Below are 9,579 nucleotides of genomic sequence, written 5' to 3'. Positions count from 1 at the left end.
GAGGCTTTTCAGTTGAGCCCATTGACTTGTTTGATATCAAAGTAAAGACTCCAAATATGCAGGAGGTTATAATCACCAGGTTGCGGGCTTTTCAACAAACACGGTGCAGAGCGCTAACTGTGACGCACATTAGCCACGCCACTGGAGCAGAAAATCAATAAAACAGGGCTCCAAAAATAAAGTACTCCTTTGGAATGTTGCACTGAACTAATTAGCAAGGACTCATTTAAAAGGACTTACCTGTCATTAGGGGAAAAGAGGTATTTACAAAAATTTTGTTTCTAGACAAAACATTTTTTTTGAGATGGAAAGAAAAGATTAAAAATTGACTCACAAAGTGACTTTTATTTTGATGATAAATAAAATAGAAGTACATTGTGAAATGAGAGCCTTAGTCATTTTTTTTCTGTCATGTTATCTGTCAAAATCCAGAGCATAAAAGGACAACTCAAGAACAAATAGTAAGTCTATTGCTTTTGCTCTTTAAACGTTTGTTTGTTTGTTTGTTTGTTTGTTTGTTTAATGTTATGATTTTGGGCCATCTGCCAAACATGAGAGACACAGTCTTGATTACTTGCTTTCCAGTTTACTTGAAATAAATTTATTTAAAAATTTCAAACGTTGTCAAGTGAAAAAAAAGTCACCCTGTTTATCATATAATTTTCTTTATGAATTAAAATTAATATTATAAATATATAGTTTTCTCACAGAGCAAGAAACTTAAATACACATGGGTATACACAGCACAGGCATGCATGCTTTACGTTCCGTAGTTAATAGGTGACCTGGAGTCAACATTACATTCTGCTTTAAATAAATTTAAGTCATAAAAACTTCTTTAACTTGGTTTATTTTTCAATCAATTTCAGAAAATATGGAACTTATATAGGATTTATGAATAATAGAAAGGTACAAGATAAAATATGAGGACCAGAGATGAGAATATGTACATTGTTATATTTAATATTTTGATTTAAACTGCTTGGGTGTCCAAAAATCTGGGACAAAATAGGCCAGGGACCTAAGAGAAAACCAAATGCTATTATGCCTCCAAGGGAATGTAGCAATAGATGTCTCCTAGTGACATCCTGCTATATGCATACATCAATGTCTTGCTCAGCATCAGAGAAGTATCTAACATAAGTAGGTGAGAAATAGTACAAAGTCTCAGATTGGACAGTGTTCAGAGAGTGAGAAACTTTGGAACATTTAATGCCAGGAGGAGTGTCTCTGTCAAATCCCTCCCTCAAGACTTAGGCCGCTTTGGATAGCAGACATATTGTAAGATCAGTAAATTTTCCTTTTATGACTGCTTTCATTGTGTTCCATAACTTCCCTATTTAATATTTTAATGGATCAAAAACACACAAGATTGTGGATCAAATTAAGTCATGGTGAGCATAATCCTTTAGGGAATAGATAAATCTGCTTACAAATTGAACTTTCTTGGGAGCTTGTTTTCTTAGGTAGCAGTTTTCTCTATCAAGATTTGGCCATATAGAGCTGGACAGATAAAGCATTAGATCAAAGGTCTTCAAGAGACTGGTTAGAGTCTAGAACTTCTTGTGAGTTTTATGTGGAGATTATCCACTGGTGATACTGAATTACTTCTGCCAATAAATCTTGTATAACACACAACAAACTGAATATCTATTATTATTTTTTTAATTATTGCAAGGCAAGTGTGGAAAGAGCCAGGTTCTTTTGTGCAAAGCACGCTTATAGAGTTGTGAGCAGACTATTCTATAGATGTTCATTTATTTCTCCCCTTTAATATATGTGGTCCAAAGTGTTTCTCGTTCTGGCTGGGAATGCAAGCTCAGTGAGATTTGGGTGGTCATAGTATCAAAAGCTAATCAATTACATTGTTAAAAATCAATTCTCCCAATTTCCACTCTGACTTATTCACACCCCTCCACTCAGTTTCTGAGTATGCTTTTCAATTTCTTCTAAGAAATTGTCTTTTTCATAAAACTTATGGTAGACATAATAGTGTGTTTTCGCCACCTCAATAAAATGTAAAAACATGTGTGATTTATATAGCAATCCATCATTGTATAAGCTGTATCTTCACAATTGTTGCTAAGTAAGACACCAAAAACCTTCATTGCTGACTTCACACCTTTCAATATCTGTGAATTTTTTCAGAAAATTACATTCTAATGCTTTTGTCATAAGTTTCCTTCATATTCATTTTATGTTCATAACCAGCAGTGAACACTAACTCAGTACTACTGAAAGTGTTTTAATGTATTACAGTAATGTTTTTAAATTCTAGCTTTCTTGTATGACTTTCTTTCTTAACAGTGTTGAGTTTTTATAGACCCATAAAGTCTCATCAAAAATATCCAAATGTGAGAATACCAAAAATAACAGAAATGGACAAGTAAAAGTCAATAGGGAAATGTCTACAAGGCCTCAAGCTTACATAAAAAATATATAGGTAACTAAGAAAAAGTGGGATCCAGAGAGATCGTCTTCTCCATGAAAGACCACAGAAATTGGTTGCTCTGTACGAAGTAATCAGCCTGGAAAATTGTGCAACTGTATATGGACCGAGCAGATTATATTTAGGAAAATATGTTTAAATGCACACACACACACACACACACACACACACACACACATGCAACAACAATTAAAGAAAAAGAGGCAATGAATTTAAGAGAGCAGGGAAAAGACTGGAAGGAGGGGACAAAATTATATTATAATCTAAAAAGATAATAAATATTTTCCATTGTTAAAAGAAAAACTGAGTCTTGAATAGACAAGAGAGTTATTTTATGTCTGTTGAGTTTAAGGATCACCAATCAGGATTACCATCAGGCTTAAAATAGTGTTTTCAGGACAAGCTTACTTTATTTTATCTAACCATTCAAGATCCTGAAGAAATATCACTATGTTTTTGGAATTAAAGAGATTTATTTGTAATAGAACCTTGCTTCTGCACCCAATAGAGGACTTTAGTTCTTGAAAGACCATAGGAGACAGATACCAACCCTTGATAATACAAAGGAAGAGTCAATAAAACAGGTCAAATGGAAATGAGAAATCAAAAAATATTTAGATATGAAATATTACATGGCAGGCAAACATGGGAATAGATCATCTTGGAACCTTATTTCATCTTGAGTTACAAATTTGTGTTCTTATTTTTCTTTCCTGTTTCTTGGTGTTTCTTTTTTATTATTCATCATTTTATTTGTTTACATTTCAAATGATACCCTCTTCCAGGTTTCCCCTCCAAAAACCGCCATCCTATGCCCCCTTTCCCTTGCCTCTATGTGGGTGTTCCTCCCCAACTCACCCACTCCAGCTCACTGCTTTAGCAGTCCTCTATGCTGATGCATCAAACCTTCACAGGACCAAGGACCTCCCTTCCCACTGATGCCAGATGAGGCCATCCTTTGCCACGTCTGGAGCTGGAACCATGCATGGGTCACCCCATGTATACTCTTTGGTTGGTGGTTTAGTGCCTGGGAGTTGATATTATAATCACTTTCAGCTCCTTCAGTCCTTCCCTTAGCTCTCCCATTGGGGTCCCCAGGTTCAGTCTGATGGTTGACTTAGAGTATCTGCATCTGTAATGGTCAGGTGCTTGCAGAGTCTCTCCAGGGACAGTCATAGGAGTCATACAAGTGTTAGCAAGCACTTGTTGGCATCAGCAACAGTGTAGGACTTTGGTGTCTGCAGATGGTGGGGCAGTCTCTGGATGGTCTTTCCTTCAGTCTCAGTTTCCTCCCTTTGTCCCTTCATTTCCTTTAGAAAGGAACAACTCTGGGATAATAGTTTTGAGATGGATGGGTGGCTCCATCCTTCAACTGGGGGCCATGTCTATATACTGGAGGTAGCCTCTGCAGGTTCTTTCTTACCTTTGTTGGGTATTTCAACTAATGTCATTCCCACTGGGTTCTGGGAGCCTGTTGCTTCTCTGGTGTCTGGACTTTCTAGTGACTACCCCCAGCTCCCCATCCAGCACTCCTATTTCTATTCCATTCCTGGCCCTCTATACTTCTCTCCTGTCCCTTTCCATATCTGATTCTGACTCCCCTTCTCTCCCTTACCCCTCACTCCCAGGTCCCTCCCTCTCTCCACCTCAGGTTATTATTTTGTTCCCCACTGTAGATAGGATTAAAGCATCCACACTTTGTTTTTCCTTCTTCTTAAGCTTCATATGGTTTATGGGTTGCATTGTGGGTATTCTGAGCTTCTGGGCTAATATCCACTAATCGGTGAGTACCGTGTGTGTCCTTTTATGTCTTGGTTACTTCACTCAGGATGATATTTTCTAGTTCCATCCATTTGCCTGTGAATTAGCAGGTGTTTCTTTTAACTGCTAAAGTGTTAGGTACCATAGTTGAAAGGAATTTTTGTGGTTTATTTCCCTTCTTTTTTCAAACAATATATTTAAGTTTAACCAGATGAAAAACTTGAATTATATATAATCTCTCTCCATTTGCTTCCTGAAGCTCTCTATGAATTTAGCAAAATCTATAAATCTCATAGGGCCTTAGTTTCCATACCTGGTGAAAAACTGAAGTTATAAAATACAAACATTGTATTCTTTTCTTTCCTTTAATTATGATTCAATGTAATGTGGTGTGTGTGCATATACGCACTAGCCTGAATGTGCATGAGGGAGCCAGCTGCCAGCTATCTTCTTCTATTGTTCGCTATCTTAATATTTGGAAGCTAGACCTTTCTTCAAACCTAAAGCTAGTGTTTTGACAATATTCCTATTCCCTAGGATCCACCTGACTGACTACACTCTTCCAACAATGGGATTACAGAAATGTGTTCATAAGACTGCCTTTTTTTTTCTTTTCCCTTTTTGTAGATTGTTAGACATTGAACACAAACTCTCATTTTTGCCCAGTCAGCTCTTTACTGTCTGAGTCATCTTCCCATTTCTTGTGCTGTAGAAATGGCTTGGTCCTTTAAAAAAAATAAAACACTAATATTTTCTTATAATATGATTTCTGGATATGCTACTTCTAGTAGCAAATATTTCAAAGGAAGTTTACATTTTTATTAGTATTTTCCATATCTAAGGCAATCTAATTCAATTTACTTGTAAAAACATATAAATAATGAATGCTTGTACTTATTTAACATTCTGAAAGTTCAAACTAGCCTGTAAGCTAATTAAAGAAAGCAAATCAAATGCCACTTTTAAAAAACAAGACAATGAAAAATAAGAGTGTGCTTTCAAGATGGGGAGGTTAAGCTTCATGGTTTTTGTTTTGTTTAGATTCCATTTTAAAGCCATTAGCTTTGCAATACTAACTCTCTCACCATGATTATTTTGCTATTGATGGACTGTAATCAACTAGGCTGCAGCAGCCATCCATTCCTTCATAGTGTTGAAATAATATTAGCCTAAAAACAGGCAAAAATTAGGTCATGAGACCAGATGTCATAGGCACTTCAAGGTGAGATGAAGAGATTATCATAACCTTGACTTGCTCGGGATGGTCTCAAACTCAGATATCTGCCTATCTGTGTCTGTGAGTGCTGCCATTAAAGTGTGTGTTCACCACCCAGATCAGCTGTGCATTTTATTCATTCATAAACAAAGTACATATCCTATGCATTTATGTGGGTATTTCTACATTTCTGGGGATGGAAATGTCTTAGTCTTATGTTGTTGTGAAAAGACACCATGACCACCATAACTCATAAACAAAAACATATAATTGGAGCTTGCTTACAATTTCAGAAGTTTAGTCCTTTAACATCACATAGTTTGGAGCATGGTGGCATTCATGCACTCATGATGTTAGAGAAGCAGCTGAGATTTCAACATCTGGGTGCACAGGCAGCAGAAGGGAGAAAGAGAAACTGAGTCTGGCTTGTGCTTCTGAGACCTCAAAGCTCATTCCCAGTGACATATTCCCTTAAACGAATTCACACCTACTACAACAAGGCCATACCTAATAATCCTTCTCAAGAAATGATAGTTCCAGATGACTAAGCATTCAAATAATTTGGCCTATGTGGACGTTCTTATTCAAAGCCACAGGAGTCATATTCAATTGTATACTGGAAGGAGGCTCTGTGTCCACACACCTTAATTTTTTCTGAGGAGAAAAGTGATCTTGACACATTACCAAAGGACCACCCTTCCATGAGATCCATTCAAGGAGAAATTAAAGCTGTCATACTTTGAAAAGTGTCAGTTTTACTTAGTCTGGTTTTTAATTAGAATTAAATACACCACCATACAAGATGACATATTCTAACGTGTGACATTCACCATCTTAGGGAAGAATTCACATGCTCATGGATTAAGGGGCTGGTAGTTATTACAGATGCTCCTTATAAAATGGGGAAAATATATCCCATTCAGCTTTTGTTTGTGTCTTTGTTGTTTCCTGCTGTTAGACTAGAATTCCAAATATTCACACATTCTAAAATTTGGCATCAATAGACTCATTTTAACAGTGAGTATTACTTTAAATGTTCAGGTTAAAAATATTAGATTTCCCACATCCCTTTTAACCTTGAAGAATATAGATAACACATGATCAAATATCTTTGTCACCATCTGAAAAGTGTATTTGAAGGCTGTCTAAGCTATGAATCTTAGATAAGTCTCTGTCACTGTGGCTGGACTTTTTAGCATAGTTAAAATTTGTGTGTGATCAGCTCTGTCCTGAGAATGTAAAGATTTTGCATTGTCACTAGTAGAATATTTGTTTCAGATTCATTAAATATGTCATATTAACTTTGATAATCTCCATAATTTCCTACTATTGTTTAAAAAGTAGTAATCTGCTCTACAGTCTCCAGAATCCTCCACGTGCACTGTTTCTGCTCAATTCCTGTGCTTTCAGACCTCACTAGTCATCACATTTTTTCTTTATTTTTCTTTGTTGACATTATTTTTCTTTAAATGACTACATTTTCTTTATCATCATTAACTTCATTACATTGTTCTTTATTATACTATTAAATATTTTTATATATATTTTATCCTGTTTTTCCAATTCCTTTTCCAATACACCTCAGATCCCTTCTCACAATCCTACCCTCACAACTTTATGTACTTTTCTTTTTCTTTTTAAAGCAAACAGAGAAACCAAACAATAACCAAGAAGCATGAGTTCTATTCTTTTTAGGGATGGGTAAGTAAGGGTAACTCACCTGGCTAGAACTAAGAAGAGGATGTGGGAAGTCTGGGGACCAACGAGTGCCAAGTGAAGGAGTTGGTGGCTGAATGTATGGCAGGTACTGTTATATTAACGTTCTTCATTGTATAAATGTCATTCTTGATTTAGATTTCCTTGATGCATGTACACAACTACTGTTTAGACCAAAACTGTCCTGAGTCTTAATATTTTTCCATTTATACTAACAAAAACTTTATTATTTCTTCTGTGACTTAAAATATATTTTCTTGGTTCTACTGATAAGATATAATTTGGGGAGCTATTTATTCAGGTAGCTATAATCAAAGTTTGCTTGCATTCATGGAGAAATTATTTTCAGTTCGATTTTTTTCAATCTTGTATTGTTTCTCCATTAAAATAATAGCAGTAAGGCAGAGAATTATTCTCAATTGAGTCAATTTTAGAAGTTATGTGTTGATGTTTATCTCATGGTATGCCTATTCATTCACATTTACATAATATGCATCAAACACGTGTGATTATTACTGTAGATGAACATGCAAGTGAAGGCCAGAGGTCAACCTCAGCTGCTACCTACTTGGTATCTGAAATAGTTGATCTCTGGACTGGAGTTATCTGATAAGGCTAGGCTGCTGCTCAAGGAACTTCAGGGATCTTCTTGTCTCTGTGCCTCAGTGCTGATATAACAATCATACCATACTGCTACAGCTCTTATATATGCTTCCATATATTAAAAACTTCATTTTCTCATGCTTAAGTTGCAACAGTTTTATTGATGTATCTATTTTCTGCACTCAAAGGAAGAAAAGCATGTAGGCCCAATGATTTCTGTACATTGTGTTGTTCAAATGCTGATTTCTTTGCCTTCCTATCTTGTTTCAGTCTGGACATGATTTTGTTATCTTTATTCTTTTTTTTTTAAATATTAGTTGATATTTTCTTTATTTGCATTTCAAATGTTATCCCTTTCCCAGGTCTCCCTTCTAGAAACCCCCTATTCCATGCCCCTCTCCCTGCCTCTAGGGGCGGGGGAGATTCCCCACCCACCCACCCACAACATCCTTCCCACCCTAGCATTCCCCTACACTGGGGAATAGAACACCCTCAGGCCCAAGGACTGCTCCTCCTACTGATGTCCAACAAGGCCATCCTCTGCCACATATATGGCCAGAGCTATGGGTCCCTCAATGTGTACTCTTTGGTTGGTAGTCCAGTCTCTGCTAGCTCTGGGGGGAACTGGCCTGTTGACACTGTTGCTCCCTGCTGCAGACTTAGCTTAAGTTCCTATAAACACTGTTCCTCATTCATTCTCTGCCTTGCCAATAAAAGCCAGTGAGCCAATACGGAACTTTAGAGAAAATATGGGACTTTGGATTCTAGGAGGGGTGAAGAAAAAGAGAGGAAGTGAAGAAGGGAACCATGAGGGAGGTAGAGAAAACATCAGAAGAAGAGAGCTGAATCAAGAAAGGACAAAAAGAAATCAAGTAAGATGGGAATCCTGTCTGGAAGGAAGCCTGCCTACCTGGAAGGTTTAGAATGATGTAATAATTGCTCAGTACTTGGCTCAGGCAATTTTAATAAATGTTAGTCTCTCTCTGTGGTTATTGGAGAATTAACTGATTAAGAAATACAGCCACATATTGATTCACTGCATATACTTATATCAAAAATAATTCATTTTACTAATGGTGCCTAATGTGGGGTGCCAATTCATTGTGTTACATATTATTCTGGAGTTTGCTACTCACCCTTGTTGCCTTTAAATATCTATTCAGGTTTTTCACCCCACTTTACATCATTTAGTTTTCCCCAAAATTAGACACAGAAACTTGAAGTTTTATAATATGCTTAAAAGCACTACAGCTGGGCAGATATCAACTCTCTATGCGATTTTGTCTACTTTGCTATGGTGATCCCTGAAATATCACTTCCATGTCTGCCCGGTCATTCTTACTCCATCAGGCCAGCCTTCATGGCCATGTGCTCATGATTCACACTACCCATGGTGATCCCTTTCTTCTTTCTCTCATGGTCCCTACCTAATACCCCAAGGCCAGAAACTGAAGCTCCATCTACTTCTCTTCTGTCCAACTACAGTCAGCCTACCTTTTTTATTAACCAGTCAGTGATAACTTATGGGGCAAGCTTTACACAATCGAAGCTCATTAAGCACAACCAGACCTTGGGGGTCAGCATTTAACATTTGAATACATAGTGGCACCAGACCAACCACCTACAAAGGGAGAACTGGCATAATAATACTCTGTTCTCAAAAATTCAAAAATAAATTTATGTCTCTCCTATCTTACGTGTGATTTTGAGAGTTGATAGGTAAAGTATGGGCAATGGTTGGCTGAGGTAAGCTCTTTAGTTGTGGTGTCAGTACCCATAACTGAGCCAGTAAAACTGTCAATGAACAACTTGGTGAAAAATATTGTCTTGCAAA

The sequence above is a fragment of the Mus caroli genome, chromosome 18 (assembly GCF_900094665.2).
Source record: "Mus caroli chromosome 18, CAROLI_EIJ_v1.1, whole genome shotgun sequence".
NCBI classification, from domain to species: Eukaryota; Metazoa; Chordata; class Mammalia; order Rodentia; family Muridae; genus Mus; species Mus caroli.
The sequence above is the reverse complement of the archived record's forward strand: the minus strand, read 5'-3'. Positions refer to the sequence as shown.